Source organism: Empidonax traillii, unplaced genomic scaffold, assembly GCF_003031625.1.
Source record: "Empidonax traillii isolate 1590-97213 ecotype Southwest subspecies unplaced genomic scaffold, ASM303162v1 scaffold1375:size120127, whole genome shotgun sequence".
In the NCBI taxonomy this organism is placed as follows: domain Eukaryota; kingdom Metazoa; phylum Chordata; class Aves; order Passeriformes; family Tyrannidae; genus Empidonax; species Empidonax traillii.
Genome location: NW_020956568.1, coordinates 74,431 through 83,652, shown reverse-complemented (window position 1 = coordinate 83,652; position 9,222 = coordinate 74,431).

Sequence of the window (9,222 nt, the reverse complement as noted above, 5' to 3'; positions counted from 1 at the left end):
GCTGTTTAAGCAAGGCCATTCATGTCCTGATTTCGTGTGTGTTTACCCTCTTGATACACAGGTAGATCTTGGGGTACAGGTTGACTAGCCTCGACTGAAGTTGCTGCCTTCCTACTGGTAGCCCCATCTCACAACAGTGCTGAATTGGATTTAGTGCTGAGATCCCTGCAGGTGAGACAACATGAGAAAGGTGCCAAGCTGTGTGTGTCCCTGTGGCAGCCCAGGTGTCCTGCAGTGGGCAGGTGCAACACCAGCAGTACCTCATGGTGGAGCTGGGAGAATAAAGTGTCATAGCCCTTGTATGTTTGAAGTCTCCCCTGCACAGGTGGAGGTAATGCCCTGGAGAGGGAGAGGATAGAATGTTGCAGCTGAAGTGGGAAAGGCAACTGCTAAAGTACAATAAGCTGTTGCCAGATTTGGACAACTAAAATAAATTACAACAGGTGACAAAAACAAAGAACTCGTGACTACTTTGGGGGTGTGACCACTTTGCATTTTACTTAGGCTTCTGAAACAGGCAGTCTCCAGGTTAATGAGATTCTCAGGTTGTCTGACCCTGTTCATTGAGGTCACACAAGAGGAGTTGTGTATCACTGCTTAGTTTTGCCATCTGTTTGTGACAAAACAGACTCTTTGTCTCAATTGCTGACTTCTTGCCCACTCTCCTGATTTATCCTGTTGGCAGGAGCCCATGGCGCCAATAGGCTGGCTCAAGACAGATTTCTAACAAAAATCTTTGGATAAAAGGAGAGTCACATGGTGTCAGCAATCTGTACACTTGTTGTCTGGCTTGTACAGCTGCTACTGGTGTCAGGGGTGTCACAGTCCCATGGGCAACAGTGATACCAGTGGTGGGTGAGAGGTGGCATCTTTTGGAGAAATGCGTTTTATGAAGCAGCAAGACAAGCTGGGAGCAGAGGGTGGCAATAAGGCAGGCATGGCAGTGACTTCACTACCAAGCAGGAGCAGCACCCAAACAAGAATAGCAAAGAAGTTCTGGTGCTGGCTACAAATTTCAGCTAAGATTACAGATCCAAGAGAATGTAATGACAAGGAGGTCTGAGTTCCAAGCCAGAAAGCCAAGTCAGTCATTCAGGGGCAGAATCAGGTTCAGTGACAGTATCCAGGGCTGGCCAGCCACCAGTCTTGTCATCATTAGACAAGCCTGCAGTGACAGGAAGGATCCAAGATCAACGCAGGTGGGTCAGAGTCTGGATCAGTGCATATGTGGCCAGACACAGTCATATCTGTAGCAGCTCAGGCAAGGACCAAGGGAAAGAGTCCTTCCACGTAAGCACAGCTGCTGAACAAAATTAAGTGCCCTTTGCTTCTTGCAGCTCTTTCTCATGCAGCAATCTGATCCAAGGTCACTCAGCTGCACCATGAAAAAAAAGGTCTAATTAAGAACTTCAGCACAGCTGAGGGATGTGACTGAATCAGTACAACTGACTCAGTTTATGTGGCTTAGTAAGTGTTTGTGTGCCAGAGTTTATTTTAAAGACATGTAACCATCATAATTTATGAACAATTGGAGGCGTGGTCAGACATACTCTGTGTACACCATTAAATCTTGTAAAGAAGTCAGAAGTGAGGGAAATCACATGTATCCTTGATTCATATGGATGTGTTTTCCTCCTCTTTTGACACAATGCTTCTGTTATCTTTGCAGACAAAATCCTTTGGATTTTCTTTTTCCTTTCTACCAGTACTTAGGATACAACTGTCTTTGGACCCAGAAGACAATCCCAGGCTTGTACTGGTTGCCCTGTATTGCAGTCAACTTTCTCACAATCATAAAATGTCTCAGAGCCAAGGAAAGAGTCCAGACCTGGAAAATGGGCCATGCTGAGACATTCCCTGGGTGAATACTGCAAAATACCTGTGTTTCTATGGACTTAGCAGGACAGACAGGTCTTTTGAGTATGAACCTGTTAAAAGTGCCACAGTCCGCATTCTGGAACACTTAATGCTCCAAATGCTGTCATCGCTGACATGTAGCCACACTGCCCAAAACAATTTGCCTATGATAAATTACAGCCACAGCCCCTCTCAACTCTGGCTGCAGTTGCTACAGTGGTATCCTTGCTTGGAGACATACTTGACTCTGCGGCCAAAGCAGCTCATTCATTTCTTTCGTGTAGATAAGGCATCCAGTCTTGTGTCCTGGGAGAAAGATTAAAACTCAGAAGGGAAAGCTGATGTCAGATCTTTACTGGGAAGGTGCTCAGATGAATGCATGTACTTCCAGGTATACACACAAGATGTATCTGATCAGTTCTCACACAACTCCTCTTATTTCTGAGATAGCGATTGCAAGTGACAGGAATTTTTAATGGCAGCAGTAAGATACCAATTTCAAATAAAAGGACAGAGAGGGAAAGCCAAGAGTTGCAGCTTTTTTTCTGTTTGAATACTGGAACTCATATTGGAGGGCTAGGCAGTTGTAATATTTCAGGGGTTCCGTTGCAGCAAAATATATACAGCATCCAGGTTGGAGGTCCTTTCAGATTTCTTACATCATTTACCTCTCATCATCTTGTTTGTGTTTTGAAAGCCTGACCAGTTGTGGTCCAAGTATGACGAACGCTGAAGGTGGATGGGGAGAGGGAACTCCAGGCAAGAGGCTTTTCCTTTTACCCCTCACTCCGAGGGGGAGCGGTGCTCCCTTCCCGTCCCCCCTTCACCCCGTGGCACCTCATGGCCCCCACAGAGAGACTATGGACACCAGCAGCAGGCAGGGAAGAGCAGGCAGAGAGTGTTTATTGTTCTGGGTAGTGACTTAAATACATCTTGGGGGGATTACAAAGTGACCACTGGGAGTCAAGGACGTCTTACAAACAACCAATGATAACAAAGGGTTAATAACCAATAGGTAAGCTTTCAGTTATCTCTTAGATATTCCAATGGTATAGATAAGAATGAGGAACCTTGGGAAGAAGAAAGGTTACACAAAGAGTTACACCATTTTGGAAGCATGCTCACTTAAACAATCATTACAACTTCAGCATACTTTTCTATACCACAAGCATACTGCATCACAAGTACATCCAAGAACCCCAAGTCCACAATAAAATTAAATGTGATGGCAGGCTATCTACTGGAGTTCCTATTATTAGTTTCTGTGGGGGTTTTGGTCTTAGCTGAAGGAGTAACTTCAGACACTGAGGGAAGCTCATGATATCTTTAGGTGGGAAAAGTCCAGAGCTGTAAGGTGATGCAAAACCAACCCATACTTTTTTCCCTAATTTCAGCAGCCCTGTGTGTATGGACACATAGAGGACATTTTGATGGGAAAAAAAGCAATCAGGAAAGAAGTTCAATTATTTATGGATTTAGCAAGCCTGTCTGCTGTTACAGAGGCATGACTTTGTGAATCAGGTAAGTGCTTAGTGGTCACTGGTAAGTCCTCTCACAGCCTGGGTGGTGTTTATATTATATAAACAGTGCTAGAGGCATATATTGCATTCTGCGCATAAAGAGAAAGGTGGTCATGCTCTTTCAAATTCACAATCCGTTTTAAATTAACAATTTGTGCAGTACAGTATCTGTGGACTTTTGAAACGCTGTGTATTTATGCAGCTGAGCACATCCTCAGTGGCACACTGATATTTTGTCTGATTTTATCTAGATTATACTGAGCCTTCGCTCCTTTTCCTGAGGCACATCCTTCACTCCATATTTATGATTTATTCATACCAAGCTTTCTTGGACCACAATAAGAATTTTTCCTGGTAAGTCATGAAAAAAACAATACATACTTAACCTCTCTGGTACACATGCCATTATTAATTTCATGTCTAAATTTGGCTGCCTGAGCTTTGACTGTCACTGCCAATAGCAACTGACCACAAATATTATCCTTAACAGCATTACAGAGCAACTGTGACCCCATAGAAAAAGAAAGACTTCATGAATTGTAAAACCCTTGCTAACAAGATTTTGTTAGAATAAGGATTAACACATTCTTTTTAACAAAAAATATACATGACTCTATATTTGTCTCTAGTTTATTGTTTCTTGTGGGGCAAGCTTTAACAAACAAATAACTTTGAATAATGAACGTAATTGCTATTGTAAAACTGTGTTGTAAAATCATGTATTTCATGACTATTAAGGCTTTGTATTTTGTCAGTTTGTGTTTTGCTTCACTTAGTCCTCTGTCTATTTAGCAAAATTTTATGTTTCCTAATATGAACCGCTAAGTTAATGTTAAGTATTGCCCAGGAAAATCAGCAATTTTCTGCTATTCTGAAATGAAGTATTATATATATGTGTGCGTGTGTTTATATATATGTATATATGTATATATATGTATACATACATATATGTATGTATATTTAGATACAGGTTCAAGTTTAAACCTAAAATTCATAATGACTTCCATCCTTCCAAATTAATTTCAAAATAAGAGGGTTGCATAGAATTAGGGGACTGACACAGCCTTTTCCCAGCATGCAGTACAATAATTAGGGGTAAACATCTTATTCCTCTTAGCACATGTTTCTATTGCATTATGTGCTGTTGACTCAACTGGTTAGCCAATACTCAGTGTCATTTGTAGGGGACTCAGATATTTCTCTGTTTCTCCCCATTATTTTTTGGCAATGTGTAATAGAGGCTCATTCCACTGAAAATTAGGAAGGATTAAATAGCAGGAAACAATACTCCAAGTCTCATTTCTACCACTGCTCCTGCCAACCCCCCTCCATGCTCACATTCCTATGTCCTCTTCTAGATGTTTGCCAGGCACTTGGCTGTGCTCTTCCACCCCATTTGGCAATACACAGCTGCGATCGATAGTCTGTGTTTGTATGTGCTGGGACACTTTTACTGTGTGTCCCAAGCACTTCAGGTTTGTATGTAGGGCTGGCCCATGGGCAGTGATTTTCCATTACTGCAACAACCATAAAGTAGAAAGACATGGACCTGGTCTAACTTCCCATCGGTTGTATACCCTACCACTACCTGTGCCAGTGATAGCTGGAAGCATGTCGACAGCATTTCTGTTTCTTCTAAACCTTGCCGAGCAGCACAAGCACTTTGTTAAGTTTGCTGGGATACACAACACAAGGGTAGATCAGATGCTCAGGCATAGTTGTTCTTGGTTTCATTCTTGAACAATTCTGCTCCCAGGAAATAGAGTTTTCAGTCCTTCCCCTTGATGAAAACGTACAATGACAGGGCAGTGGCACCTTCCAATAATTCTTTCTTTAAACACACGTGATTTTACAAGATGTCCCTTTTGATGATTATATAAAGGATTAATCCTGTTTATCTTCAGTAACTAAAAATCCAAATAAAACAGCATAACACAAAGGATCAGAAAGAACTTTTTTGTATCTGCCAGTCCAAATGTTTACTCTTTCAGTTGTGTTCATCACATAACCTCTTAAACGAACTTATTCAGCTTCAATGTAATTCTAGAAATTCTAGAAAAGCTTCTTATTCCCTCATCTGCGTATGGAAAGCTGTTTCCAAAGATCAGCCTTCTTTTTATCAGAACAATTTATTTGTGCCCAGCATGTATCAGTTTGTCCTGCTGATAAACCTCACCTTCACTCTTCTGTGGTATTTACACTTCTAGGAGCAGCTGGTTTCTTTCTGACCCTTTGTTTTTTGGGGCACCACACAAATTCCCTAGAGCAATATGCTTCCTTTGTAGCTTAAAGTATTTAAATAAATCATCTAATTTAGAAGCCAAGTCAGAACTTAGGTAGGCTGAATGACTGGAAGTGTCTGTGACTGTGCTCCTAATATATGTGCCTTTGTGAAGTGCCTGAAGTTGGGCAGCATGAATCTGGGCTTCAGTGCTGTTGGTTTTTGTCCCCTGACCAGTCTTGAAGTCTTTCTTTGCACTGGTTCCCATGCCATTTTGTCTTGAACATAGATGAGCAGTATTCCAGGTGAAGTTTCATCAGTGTCATTGATATCTTTCCTGCCTCTCTGCCAAACTATTTCCTGTCTGAAGTAGTTTGCCATCACATTTACTTTAAACAGGCCTGAATTCTGTATTGTATTTCCTTTCTCCCCATGATGTACAGTTCATTAACTCCCTCGCAGAGACCTGAAATTCATTTTAATCCTGAAATCCATGATCTTTCACCATGGATTATTATTTTTTACTTTATTTCTGTCAGTGTGGACATCACCGTCAGCTCCTCCTAGGCAATATTTAAAATCTCCTTTATAGAGGCATCGCCTTCCACTTTACGTGATGATTTTAAGTTCCATTACCAACCCCTTGTTTTTGGTGTCTTGGTAATTAGTGGAAACATTAGGCTGCTTCCTTTCAAGAACAAGAAAATCCTGTCAGAAGTCTGCATTTTTGTGTTGGATAGTCAGCCACTTGTTGCTTGTACGCTTGCCAGGCTGCCCAAATAGTGAATATTGAAAGGTGTTGTTTCTTAATAGTAGTTTTTTCTTGAAATGGAGGGAAATATAACAATAAAACTGCTATTGTCTCTCATGTAATTGCAGCACTTTTTCCTTTCCATCAGTGGAAACTGCTGCTTATTTGAAATATTATTATTTAATTGTTGCTTGTACGAAATGTGATTTCTCACCTCAAGTCACGCTGAAGTTACTGGGACCTGCCAAAGCTCATGCTCTACAATCTGAATGATATGCAGACTTCATACGTCTCTTTACACTGAAAATTGAAAATATGAAGAGTGGTTGGTTGTTGGAGGGAACAGATTGTTTGGCACCTCCCAGATAATTCTGCATTCCTGCCTTCCTGTTCCCCACAGGATGACTGTGTGAGTCTCTTCCCACCTCTGTATTCATGGTCTCCAAGCTCTCCCTCACTCCAGGGCTTCTATGCCACCCATATCTGGGTATCCTTTTTGTTCCTCAAATGGTTCGGTGTCCTTCATTTCCTTTTCCCTCACCGTTGTCACCATGATTCTCCTCTCTCTCATTCCTCTGCCCTTCTCTTTCACAGACTTATTTGAACACTTTGGACTTACATGTAGAAGATCTGAGATATTCTCAATGATTTGATCAACTTATTTTCTCAGAGGTGGGCTGTTCCAACTGCTGTTGGAAGTGCTGGACATGCTAACTAGAGGCTCCAACCACTGCTTTCTGGTTGACTGGCCTCCAGATCAGGCAGTTTCTGTCCAAGGATGTCTAACATTCTTGCAATGTTATGAAAATGATTGAATGCAAAGTAATACAGTTACCCTATTACAAGCAAATATAAATAGGCAGACAAAGGTGTGAAGGCTTTTGTGGGCCTTGGCTTCAACTCCCAAAGGTGAGAATTCATTCCTGGATGCAAGAGATGCATTACCATTTCAAGCGCTGATGTATAAAATTAACAGAACCAAATTGCCAGTGCTACGTAGTCACCATTTGCTCAATAAGAAAGTATACAGAAGTGCTTTTGCACCAAGGGGAGGAACGTATGTGTCCAAAAGGAATCAGAGAGCCCTTTCCAGCAAAAAAAAAAAGAATGATCTCAGGTGCAAATAGAGAAAAGAGGGTATGAATGGAGCAGAAATAGGATGCAACCCATATGAAAAACTCCTGTGCAGTCTGCGGACAGGGTATGCACAGGGCAATAGTGTTTAGATTTTCCAGTTGCTATCAGTGCTAGCCAAAAATAATTACTCATTCAAATATACTTAAGAGCTGCCTTTTGAAATTAAGAATCTGGACAGACAGGAACTGGCATGGAAATGTACACAACAGTTTGTTTAAACAGTGTCTTTCACAACCAGCCACTGAGCAACACGTGACAAACCACAATACTTTTGCCACGTCAGTAACCTACGCCACACGTCCCAGCTTTGTCACCTTTGTCTGTGTCCATGCCTGGCACTCCCATTGCACTGACCTGTCTCTCTGCCACACAACTTTCATCTGCTCTCAATCATGTTTTAGACCTGAGGATGCAGAAGTGCAACTCTTAGTCTTGTTTGTCACCTGCTCTCCCCCTCCTTTCAAGGTTTTCCTATGGTGAGCAATTTTTTCAAGGTGCTTAAGAAAAGCAGAATTTTGTCATGAGAAGTGTCATGTAAATATCCATTCCCAAGAGAAACTGTTAGAAAATACACACATGCTTGCTACCATAAATACCAAATTTCATTTGAGGTGAGGTCTGGGGTTAAAATCAGGCTTTTTTTCCCTTTTATTTTAGCACTGCCAGCATAAGGACCTTAACAAAGAAATAGGAAGAAGAAATTATGTTGAAGAAAAAAAAAAAGAAAAAAGACGAAGAGGAGGAAAATATGTGTCCCTGCATCACTTTCATATTTAGTACTTGGACATGTGTGACTCACACAAGAGATTGCCGCCTCCAGTAGCTTGCTGGAGAAAATATTGGAAAGTACTGAAAAAGTGCCTGCTGGACCATCATTATGCACTGAAGAACACAGATGTAGCATCTCACAAACGGATGGTGTGTCTGCATATTCAGGGATTCCCCTGTGGCCTCCACACCATCTCCTCCGGTGGCTGTCCCTGCAGGCAGCAGCATGGATGGATTGCATCCACATCCCTGAGGGGGTTCAAAATGTCCTGTAATGAGAGTGTTGTGAATATTGTAGCAGAGACACAGTGTAAATATCCAGACATGTAGTGCCTCGTGATCTGGCTCATTAAGGTGATAATCACAATGTGTAGCACTGGCAGCATTCCTCTGCCTTGAGGTCAGCATCCTAAACTAGTCAGACTGATGCCAGCCCCTCACCACACCTGCTAGTCATGTCATTAAAACTCAAATCCTCATCTCCAAAAAGTCAGCACCTAAGTCCTTTACTGCCCTTTTGCAGCCCTAGTCCCAGCCATCAGGCACCTGTGGATGGGGACGGGCCGAGTCCAGCCTGGGACATCAAACCTGCATGTGTGGCAGGGTCAGGATCAGGCCTGGTGAGGGGTATCCTTGCATCTAGCAGCTCCACTCCACTAGTCTCCCTGATGTTTCTAGGACAAAGACAGTGGGCTCAGGATAGAAAACAGTATAAGCAAGGCCATAATGGAAAAGATATTGCAAGATAGACTACAATACAATGCAGTATTGTATTGTGTAAGATATTACTGCTTGTGCTTATGAGAGCTCTAGGCTGATCAAGTGACAAGGCAGAGCAAGGTGATTCTATCAGTTTGTTTTCCATTTGTGCTATTTTTGGTGGGTTTTTTGGGTTTTTTTTGGTGGCCTATTTTGGTCTGGGTTTTTTTTTTTTTGTTAGATTCCACTCCTAAATCTAGAGAAAGCTG